Raw genomic sequence first — 12119 nt, 5'->3', positions numbered from 1 at the left:
GTATTAACATTTTATAGTTTCCAACATAAAAAGTCTGTCATAACTTAGCCCAAAGTTATGACTAAAATAGCTACCAATGGTTTACTAGATTTTTTTTTCAAACTAACAAGTTATGGAGGCAATTGAATAATGATCATATATATTATTCATACAAATCAAATATGGCCACATACTCATTATACAAAAGGTGCACAGCTGTGCAGGATTGGTCAACAGATCACAAAATGGTCATTTTAACTTATGAGTGACAAAACTTGTATATGAGCCTCTATAGCTCAGTGGTAGAGCACTGGTCTTGTAAACCAGGGGTCGTGAGTTCAAACCTCACTGGAGGCAAAAGTTTTGTAAGAGAAAAAAACAACACAAAACATAAGGAGAACTGTGACCGTAACTAGATAAATGCACCCGATTTGGCCTTGATTTTTAACATTTATTTTGAATAAAGGCGTGATAAAAACAAATAACTGCAAGTGTGACCTTGTCCTTGAACTAAAAGCATAAAGGTTATGACACACGCTTCCATGCTGATCTTCATTTATATATGGTTTCGGTTAAATTACATAAATAGAGAAGTCATAGGCAAAACACGCGTAAGAAATATGATAAGTGTTGAAATCACATAAAGCTATTGGCGAAAAATCAAATAAACCTATGCAATCAATATTACGCAAGAAAAACCTCAAAGGCTAACCTAAGAATTTAAAACTAAGCTTTTATTGATGGTTTGATTCAAATCACATTTATAGAGGAATCGTAGCTAAAACATAGAAAAAATATGATATGTGTAATAAATTACTGCATTGACATTTTGACTCTGCAAAAGTGCATCTTTAATTGCTGTTTCATTCTCATAAACACTATGTATACATGTTAATCCACAAATAATATAATACAATGCAAATGTATGCAAGTAATCATTCATAGTTTATCTTGTGAAATAACGTTTATTCGAAGTATTTACCGATTTTAGGAATTCCTAAAGTTGTCATGGAACTGTCATTTCCGCCATTTTGAGACCTGGGAACTTGCAAGTGCGGCATGATACATCGGTTCATTTTCAGAACATGAATATTATTTATAACTTTTAATGTAATTTTAAACTGTCTTACAATGTTATTTGTTAATAGCAAATCGTAATTCAACAGATGCATCACATGATGCATTACTCTGAACTGGTATGTATTTGAACTATTTTGTAACATCCGCGCGTTCCTAACTCGGAAGTCCAAGGTTATGAAAATTATTTTGATTGTGACTTTTGCAAATGAACCAAGGTCACAAAGCATTAAATTGATATTTCCATGACGACAGTTACTACCCTTTGTTAATATTTGTATGTTGAACTCGATATTTATGCATAATATTGTTGTTGTTTGCTCGACCGAAGTACTGCCTTCTAGGGTTAGGAATTCCAAGCACCGATGCCATTGGCTGGTAATTTCCTAAAAACTTTTTGATTGGTCAGAATTCCTAATTCCTAAAATCCAAACCGACTGTCGAGTATATAAGGCGGCGCAATCTGGCAGAGGATATCTTATATTTTTGATCACTCAACCATTAATATTCTAACACGACAAGATCTTAGAAATCCTAAAATGGCAACGCCGTATGTAATTCCAAAACTGGTAGGCACTATTTAAACACAAACTAAATATATTCTACAGTTACATTGCTATTTAAAAGCTAATATTATTTATTTACTGAGAAGATAAAACGCTGATTATAATTACGCAGACATGATAATAATGATTGTTTTGCTTCCAAAGAGACACTGCGTTGCGCCGCTATGAACCAGTTAATTTATATGCATGTGTTTCATGTATATTTAAATAAGGGAGCCATAAATTAGACGTCTTCGGAAATGAAAGTCTTTGTTGTTGTCTTTGACGAAATTGTTCCAACGGTCAATTAGAATAGAAGCCATCCTGACGAAGGCAAAATGTGTTACATATGTATTAAAAACTATAGCCGAAAAATCATATAAATCTATGAAATCAATATTACGAAACAAAAACCTCCAAGACTAACCTGAGACTATAAACTTAGCTCACACACTTCTAGTATTACAAAACTACTCTTAATATTCAACACTGATCTACAATTCTGTAAAGTTTGATTGAATTCAAATTAACAGCTGAGCCACGTATTGCTATGAGTTTAATATTGTTGAACAGTGACCTCCAAGTGTGACCAAGCATTGTAGTTCCAAATATCTTGCAATGGTGGTCTACAACTCTGCCGAGCCTGCTTCTGTTCCATTCGATAGTTTGAAAAGTATAGCTGAGGGATGAAGCTTATATAGTATAGCCATACGTACCCTAGTGAACAAGTCCTTATCTCTTACTACTGAGATATGGAGGAAAATGAATAATTCAAATGTTTGTTATACATATGAAAACCCTCACAAAAGGTACAGAGGTTCAGGGAATTGATAATATACCGATATATGATAATTTTAACTGATGTGTGATAAAATCCATAAACGTAATAATAATAGCCAAGCCTGGCGGTAGACTTTTCAAACAAAACTCACACGCATGGCTACCCTGATCTTAAAATCCCAAAGTGGCGTACAAATGGTGATAAATGCACCCGATAAGGCCTTGTCATACACTTGTATTTAACATGTTCTTATGTATAAACTTTCGACAACTGGATTTGTTTCTGAAGTTTTTCATAAAATATTGAATAGAAAAATGATAGAAATCCGCATAAGCAAATGAGACCTTGACATTCGAGCTGAAACATGAATGTTATGACACATTCCCACATGGTGTTCGATAACTATATGTGGTTTGACTGAAATCACATTAAAAGTAATTAGATAATCATAAATGATGAAAACTTAATTAGAAATATATTTAAAGCCCGTGAAGCTACGGGCGAGACATGAAATGTCCTTATGCAATATATTTAACACAATAGTTACCTACCAGGTTGATCTAAGACCTTTTAAACCCATGCATCTCCATACTTAGTTGAAGTTTGATAGAAATGCCATTGAATGTGAACAAAACGGACTTATTATATATCATTGTATCTCAATTCTCAACTAAAGAAATCAGAGATTGAAATTTATTTTCTATATGATTAAAATAGCGACAATTGGTTTAGTAGACATTTTTTTCAAACCAATAAGTTATCGAGGCAAATGAATAATGAATATATCATACATATAAATACGGCCACATACTCTTCTCACAAAAGGGGCACAGCTGTTCGTGATTGGTCAATATATCGTCAAATGTTAATTTTAAATTACGAGTGATGACGTGTATGTCAGCCTCTATAGCTCAGTGGTAGAGCACTGGTCTTGTAAACCAGGGGTCGTGAGTTCAAACCTCACTGGAGGCAAAGGTTTTGGTAAAAGGAATAAAACACACAAGCAATACAAGAGCTGTTCCAGGAACGATATAAATACACCCAATTTGACCGTGGGGTTTTAACATTTATTTTCAATAAAAGTTTGACTTAAATCAAAATCTGCAAGTGTGACCTTGACCTTTGAACTGAAAGCATAAGGGTTATGACTCACACTTATGTGGGCAATGAAATTATGATCACATCTATTATACATATAAATACGGCCACACACTCTTTCCATAAAAGGTGCACAGCTGTGGGGGACAAATATCACCAAATGGTAATTTTAGCTTATGACTGATATTACGTGCATTATTTATTATGAGCCTTTATGGCTCACTGGAAGAGCACTGCACTTCTAAACCTGGGATCTTGATTGTGAAATAAATAATATAAAAAACAGCCGTCCCTGTAATGTGATAAATGCTCATGTTTTTGATTTGCTATATATTTGCATTTAACATAAATTTTAAATAACATCGGTGTGACAATGACCTTTGAAGGGAATGCATGAACGTAATGACACACTCTCCAATAATGTCCTACACGTATGTTGGGTTTGATTGTAATCACATTAATAGTTAAAAGTTGTTTGTAAAACATATAGAATCAATTACCTAACGCCCATGAAGCATTGGAGGTTAAAATTTAGGTTTATGGAGTCCACAGGTTTTATACCAAGTACTGTACTTGTTACTTATCTTGCACTGGTGGTTTTTAATTATGCGAAGTTTGGTTGTATTCCCATTGATAGTTTGTGTGACACAGCTTCCCCTTATGCATTATACGTTTTGATTTCATGTTAAAAGTGTAAAAACCAAATCGCGGTATAAAGCTATTCCTACGAAAGTTCAAACCTAACTGGAGGCAAACGTTTCGTATAAGAAGTAATATTAAAAACAGCAACTGTCATTGGACGCCTGTTTTCGCTTTGACAGACATTTGTATTAAACGTTTATTTTTAATATAATCGGTTTCTTCAAATGTCACCTTCACTTTTGATCTAAATGTATGCAAGTTATGAAACACTCCCAAATTAGGTCACTTATGTGCGGTTTGATTGAAAAAAAGTTATAGGTTGTTTGGACAGCAACTGTCATTGGGCGCCTGTTTTTGCTTTGACAGACATTTGTATTTAACATTTATTTTTAATATAATCGGTTTCTTAAAATGTCACCTTCACTTTTGATCTAATTGCATGTAAGTTATGAAACACTCCCAAATTAGGTCACTTATGTGCGGTTTGATTGAAAAAAAGTTATGTATTGTGTGGACAAACATGAAGAATAAATGTATGATTTACTAAAAGTCCATGAAATTAAGGGCGAGACATGAAATGAATCTAGATATGCAATATTAACCTCCACGGTGACCTTAAACCTTTCAAACTATGCATGGCAAATCTGCTATTAAAATTCCGTATTCCGAAAAAATCTGTGAAGTTTGATTGAATTCCATTTAGCAGACATGACTCAAAATATTGCTATGAAATACATGTTGATGTACAGTGAACTCCAAGAATGACCAAGCATTGTATGGTCACACTTAATGCAATGGTAGGCTACAATTCTGCGAAGTTTGATTGTATTCCTATCGATGAATGTAACATTATGGCTGCGACATAAAGTATTGTAATCCAATCCATAATGCGGAACATTTAAACTTGACCTTAGTTATGAGACGTGTATGTGAGCACTGGTCGTGTTTACCTTACCGGAGGCAAATGTTTTGTCAAAGACAAAATATGGAAAACAAGAGCATTCACACTGGAGGCAAAAGAAATGGTCAAAGAAAAAGAAACATACACAAACAAAACAAGAGATGTCACAGAAACTAGATAAATGCACCCGATTTGGCCTGGGCTTGTTTAACATTTATTTTGAATAAAAGTTTTACTTTAATTAACATCTGCAAGTGTGACCTTGATCTTTGAACTGAAAGCATAGAGGTTATGACACCCGCTCTAATGATGTTTGTCAATTATATTTGGTGTGACTGAAAACACATTAATTGATAGAAGTAATGAGTAAAACATGAGGAAGAAATGTGATATGTATTAAAAACACATAAAGCTATCAACAAAACATAAAAAAACACATTATAAAATCAATATTAAGCAATATTGACCTACAAATCTGATCCAATGCCATTTAACCCCATGCTTCTCTATACGTAGGCGAAGTTTGATAAAAAAAATCCCGTTTAAAGTGAGGAATACGGTCTCATTGAATATTTCTTTGTTTCTCATTGTTTAAACTAAAGACATCAGCGATTCAAATATATTGTGTATTAACATTTTATAGTTTCCAACATAAAAAGTCTTTCATAACTTAGCCCAAAGTTATGACTAAAATAGCTACCAATGGTTTACTAGATATTTTTTTTTTCAAACTAACAAGTTATGGAGGCAATTGAATAATGATCATATATATTATTCATACAAATCAAATATGGCCACATACTCAGTTTACAAAAGGTGCACAGCTGTGCAGGATTGGTCAACAGATCACAAAATGGTCATTTTTACTTATGAGTGACAAAACTTGTATATGAGCCTCTATAGCTCAGTGGTAGAGCACTGGTCTTGTAAACCAGGGGTCGTGAGTTCAAACCTCACTGGAGGCAAATGTTTTGTAAGAGAAAAAAACAACACAAAACATAAGGAGAACTGTGACCGTAACTAGATAAATGCACCCGATTTGGCCTTGATTTTTAACATTTATTTTGAATAAAGGTGTGATAAAAACAAATAACTGCAAGTGTGACCTTGTCCTTGAACTAAAAACATAAAGGTTATGACACACGCTTCCATGCTGATCTTCATTTATATATGGTTTCGGTTAAATTACATAAATAGAGAAGTCATAGGCAAAACACGCGTAAGAAATATGATAAGTGTTGAAATCACATAAAGCTATTGGCGAAAAATCAAATAAACCTATGCAATCAATATTACGCAAGAAAAACCTCAAAGGCTAACCTAAGAACTTAAATCTAAGCTTTTATTTATGGTTTGATTCAAATCACATTTATAGAGGAATCGTAGCTAGAACATAGAAAAAATATGATATGTATTAAAAACTATAGCCGAAAAATCATATAAATCTATGAAATCAATATTACGAAACAAAAACCTCCAAGACTAACCTGAGACTATAAACTTAGCTCACACATTTCTAGTATTACAAAACTACTCTTAATATTCCACACTGATCTTCAATTCTGTAAAGTTTGATAGAATTTAAATTAACAGCTGAGCCACAAAGTATTGCTATGAGTTTAATATTGTTGAACAGTGACCTCCAAGTGTGACCAAGCATTGTAGTCCCAAACATCTTGCAATGGTGGTCTACAACTCTGCCGAGTCTGCTTCTGTTCCATTCGATAGTTTGAAAAGTTTAGCTGAGGGATGAAGCTTATATAGTAAAGCAATACGTACCATTGTGAACAAGTCCTTATCTCTTACTACTGAGATATGGAGGCAATTGAATAATGCATATGTTTGTTATACATATGAAAACCCTCACAAAAGGTACAGAGGTTCAGGGAATTGATAATATACCGATATATGATAATTTTAACTGATGTGTGATAAAATCCATAAACGTAATAATAATAGCCAAGGCTGGCGGTAGACTTTTCAATCAAAGCTCACACGCATGGCTACCCTAATCTTAAAATCCCAAAGTGGCGTACAAATGATGATAAATGCACCCGATAAGGCCTAGTCATACACTTGTATTTAACATGTTCTAATGTATAAACTTTCGACAACTGGATTTGTTTCTGAAGTTTTTCATAAAAATATTGAATAGAAAAATGATAGAAATCCACATAAGCAAATGAGACCTTGACATTCGAGCTGAAACATGAATGTTATGACACATTCCCACATGGTGTTCGATAACTATATGTGGTTTGACTGAAATCACATTAAAAGTAATTAGATATTCATAAAAGATGAAAACTTAATTTGAAATATATTTAAAGCCCGTGAAGCTACGGGCGAGACACGAAATGTCCTTATGGAATATATTTAACACAATAGTTACCTACCAGGTTGATCTAAGACCTTTCAAACCCATGCATCTCCATACTTAGGTGAAGTTTGATAGAAATGCCATTGAACGTGAACAAAACGGACTTATTATATATCATTGTATCTCAATTCTCAACTAAAGAAATCAGAGATTGAAATTTATTTTCTATATGATTAAAATAGCGACGATTGGTTTAGTAGAATTTTTTTTAAACCAATAAGTTATCGAGGCAAATGAATAATGAATATATCATACATATAAATACGACCAAATACTCTTCTCACAAAAGTGGCACAGCTGTTCGTGATTGGTCAACATATCGTCAAATGACAATTTTAAATTACGAGTGATGACGTGTATGTCAGCCTCTATAGCTCAGTGGTAGAGCACTGGTCTTGTAAACCAGGGGTCGTGAGTTCAAACCTCACTGGAGGCAAAGGTTTTGGTAAAAGGAATAAAACACACAAGCAATACAAGAGCTGTCCCAGGAACGATATAAATACACCCAATTTGACCGTGGGGTTTTAACATTTATTTTCAATAAAAGTTTGACTTAAATCAAAATCTGCAAGTGTGACCTTGACCTTTGAACTGAAAGCATAAGGGTTATGACTCACACTTATGTGGGCAATGTAATAATGATCACATCTAGTATACATATAAATACGGCCACACTCTTTCCATAAAAGGTGCACATCTGTGGGGGACTGGTCGAAATATCACCAAAATGGTAATTTTAGCTTATGACTGATATTACGTGTATAATTTATTATGAGCCTTTATGGTTCACTGGAAAAGCACTGCACTTCTAAACCTGGGATCTTGATTGTGAAATAAATAATATAAAAAACAGCCGTCCCTGCAACGTGATAAATGCTCATGTTTTTTATTTGCTATATATTTGCATTTAACATAAATTTTAAATAACATCGGTATCTTAAAGTGTGACAATGACCTTTGAAGGGAAAGCATGAACGTAATGACACACTCTCCAATAATGTCCTACACGTATGTTGGGTTTGATTGAAATCACATTAATAGTTAAAAGTTGTTTGTAAAACATATAGAATCAATAAATAACTTACTTAACGCCCATGAAGCATTGGAGGTTAAAATTTAGGTTTGTGGAGTCCATAGGTTTTATACCAAGTACTGTACGGTTACTTATCTTGCACTGTTGGTTTTTAATTATGCAAAGTTTGGTTGTATTCCCATTGATAGTTTGTGTGGCACAGCTTTCCCTTATGCATTATACGTTTTGATTTCATGTTAAAATTGAAAAAACCAAATAGCGGTATTATAAAGCTATTCCTACGAAAGTTCAAACCTAACTGGAGGCAAACGTTTCGTACAAGAAGAAATATTAAAAACAGCAACTGTCATTGGACGCCTGTTTTTGCTTTGACAGACATTTGTATTAAACATTTATTTTTAATATAATCGGTTTCTTCAAATGTCACCTTCACTTTTGATCTAAATGCATGCAAGTTATGAAACACTCCCAAATTAGGTCACTTATGTGCGGTTTGATTGAAAAAAAGTTATAGGTTGTTTGGACAGCAACTGTCATTGGACGCCTGTTTTTGCTTTGACAGACATTTGTATTTAACATTTATTTTTAATATAATCGGTTTCTTCAAATGTCACCTTCACTTTTGATCTAAATGTATGCAAGTTATGAAACACTCCCAAATTAGGTCACTTATGTGCGGTTTGATTGAAAAAAAGTTATAGGTCGTTTGGACAGCAACTGTCATTGGACGCCTGTTTTTGCTTTGACAGACATTTGTATTTAACATTTATTTTTAATATAATCGGTTTCTTCAAATGTCACCTTCACTTTTGATCTAAATGTATGCAAGTTATGAAACACTCCCAAATTAGGTCACTTATGTGCGGTTTGATTGAAAAAAAGTTATAGGTCGTTTGGACAGCAACTGTCATTGGACGCCTGTTTTTGCTTTGACAGACATTTGTATTTAACATTTATTTTTAATATAATCGGTTTCTTCAAATGTCACCTTCACTTTTGATCTAAATGCATGCAAGTTATGAAACACTCCCAAATTAGGTCACTTATGTGCGGTTTGATTGAAAAAAAGTTATGTGTTGTGTGGACAAACATGAAGAATAAATGTATGATTTACTAAAAGTCCATGAAATTAAGGGCGAGACATTAAATGAACCTATCAATCTAGATATGCAATATTAACCTCCAAGGTGACCTTAAACCTTTCAAACTATGCATGGCAAATCTGCTATTAAAATTCCGTATTCGGAAAAAATCTGTGAAGTTTGATTGAATTCCATTTAGCAGACATGACTCAAAATATTGCTTTGAAATACATGTTGATGTACAGTGATCTCCAAGAATGACCAAGCATTGTATGGTCACATTTAATGCAATGGTAGGCTACAATCCTGCGAAGTTTGATTGTATTCCTATCGATGAATGTAACATTATGGCTGCGACATAAAGTATTGTAATCCAATCCATAATGCGGAACATTTAAACTTGACCTTAGTTATGAGACGTGTATGTGAGCACTGGTCGTGTTTACCTTACCGGAGGCAAATGTTTTGTCAAAGACAAAATATGGAAAACAAGAGCATTCAAACTGGAGGCAAAAGAGTTGGTCAAAGAAAAAGAAACATACACAAACAAAACAAGAGATGTCACAGAAACTAGATAAATGCACCCGATTTGGCCTGGGCTTTTTTAACATTTATTTTGAATAAAAGTTTTAGTTTAATTAACATCTGCAAGTGTGACCTTGATCTTTGAACTGAAAGCATAGAGGTTATGACTCCCGCTCTAATGATGTTTGTCAATTATATTTGGTGTGACTGAAAACACATTAATTGATAGAAGTAATGAGTAAAACATGAGGAAGAAATGTGATATGTATTAAAAACACATAAAGCTATCAACAAAACATAAAAAAAACACATTATAAAATCAATATTACGCAATATTGACCTACAAGTCTGATCCAATGCCATTTAACCCCATGCTTCTCTATACGTAGGCGAAGTTTGATAAAAAAAAAAACGTTTAAAGTGAGGAATACGGTCTCATTGAATATTTCTTTGTTTCTCATTTTTTTAAACTAAAGACATCAGCGATTAAAATATATTGTGTATTAACATTTTATAGTTTCCAACATAAAAAGTCTTTCATACCATAGCCCAGTTATGACTGAAATAGCTACCAATGGTTTACTAGATATTTATTTTCAAACTAACAAGTTATGGATGCAATTGAATAATGATCATATATATTATTCATACAAATCAAATATGGCCACATACTCAGTTTACAAAAGGTGCACAGCTGTGCAGGATTGGTCAACAGATCACAAAATGGTCATTTTTACTTATGAGTGACAAAACTTGTTAATGAGCCTCTATAGCTCAGTGGTAGAGCACTGGTCTTGTAAACCAGGGGTCGTGAGTTCAAACCTCACTGGAGGCAAATGTTTTGTAAGAGAAAAAAACAACACAAAACATAAGGAGAACTGTGACCGTAACTAGATAAATGCACCCGATTTGGCCTTGATTTTTAACATTTATTTTGAATAAAGGTGTGATAAAAACAAATAACTGCAAGTGTGACCTTGTCCTTGAACTAAAAACATAAAGGTTATGACACACGCTTCCATGCTGATCTTCATTTATATATGGTTTCGGTTAAATTACATAAATAGAGAAGTCATAGGCAAAAACACGCGTAAGAAATATGATAAGTGTTGAAATCACATAAAGCTATTGGCGAAAAATCAAATAAACCTATGCAATCAATATTACGCAAGAAAAACCTCAAAGGCTAACCTAAGAACTTAAAACTAAGCTTTTATTTATGGTTTGATTCAAATCACATTTATAGAGGAATCGTAGCTAAAACATAGAAAAAATATGATATGTATTAAAAACTATAGCCGAAAAATCATATAAATCTATGAAATCAATATTACGAAACAAAAACCTCCAAGACTAACCTGAGACTATAAACTTAGCTCACACACTTCTAGTATTACAAAACTACTCTTAATATTCAACACTGATCTACAATTCTGTAAAGTTTGATAGAATTCAAATTAACAGCTGAGCCACGTATTGCTATGAGTTTAATATTGAAGAACAGTGACCTCCAAGTGTGACCAAGCATTGTAGTTCCAAACATCTTGCAATGGTGGTCTACAACTCTGCCGAGTCTGCTTCTGTTCCATTCGATAGTTTGAAAAGTATAGCTGAGGGATGAAGCTTATATAGTATAGCCATACGTACCCTAGTGAACAAGTCCTTATCTCTTACTACTGAGATATGGAGGAAAATGAATAATTCAAATGTTTGTTATACATATGAAAACCCTCACAAAAGGTACAGAGGTTCAGGGAATTGATAATATACCGATATATGATAATTTTAACTGATGTGTGATAAAATCCATAAACGTAATAATAACAGCCAAGCCTGGCGGTAGACTTTTCAAACAAAACTCACACGCATGGCTACCCTGATCTTAAAATCCCAAAGTGGCGTACAAATGGTGATAAATGCACCCGATAAGGCCTTGTCATACACTTGTATTTAATATGTTCTAATGAATAAACTTTCGACAACTGGATTTGTTTCTGAAGTTTTTCATAAAAATATTGAATAGAAAAATGATAGAAATCCGCATAAGCAAATGAGACCTTGACATTCGAGCTGAAA

General features: G+C 33.5%; 5 non-coding genes across 5 annotated transcripts; all 5 read left to right on the top strand.

Moving 5' to 3' along the window:
• Window positions 1-264: 264 nt before the first annotated feature.
• Window positions 265-336, top strand: Trnat-ugu (transfer RNA threonine (anticodon UGU)). Its single transcript has one exon. It is a non-coding gene; the product is annotated as a tRNA-Thr (tRNA).
• Window positions 337-3282: 2946 nt separating this feature from the next.
• On the top strand, window positions 3283-3354 carry Trnat-ugu (transfer RNA threonine (anticodon UGU)). The gene has a single exon. It is a non-coding gene; the product is annotated as a tRNA-Thr (tRNA).
• Window positions 3355-5916: 2562 nt separating this feature from the next.
• On the top strand, window positions 5917-5988 carry Trnat-ugu (transfer RNA threonine (anticodon UGU)). Its single transcript has one exon. It is a non-coding gene; the product is annotated as a tRNA-Thr (tRNA).
• Window positions 5989-7767: 1779 nt separating this feature from the next.
• Window positions 7768-7839, top strand: Trnat-ugu (transfer RNA threonine (anticodon UGU)). Its single transcript has one exon. It is a non-coding gene; the product is annotated as a tRNA-Thr (tRNA).
• Window positions 7840-10806: 2967 nt separating this feature from the next.
• On the top strand, window positions 10807-10878 carry Trnat-ugu (transfer RNA threonine (anticodon UGU)). Its single transcript has one exon. It is a non-coding gene; the product is annotated as a tRNA-Thr (tRNA).
• The last annotated feature ends 1241 nt before the right edge of the window (window positions 10879-12119 follow it).

This window comes from Mya arenaria, chromosome 2 (genome assembly GCF_026914265.1).
Source record: "Mya arenaria isolate MELC-2E11 chromosome 2, ASM2691426v1".
In the NCBI taxonomy this organism is placed as follows: Eukaryota; Metazoa; Mollusca; class Bivalvia; order Myida; family Myidae; genus Mya; species Mya arenaria.
This window is presented reverse-complemented; position numbering and strand designations above follow the sequence as displayed.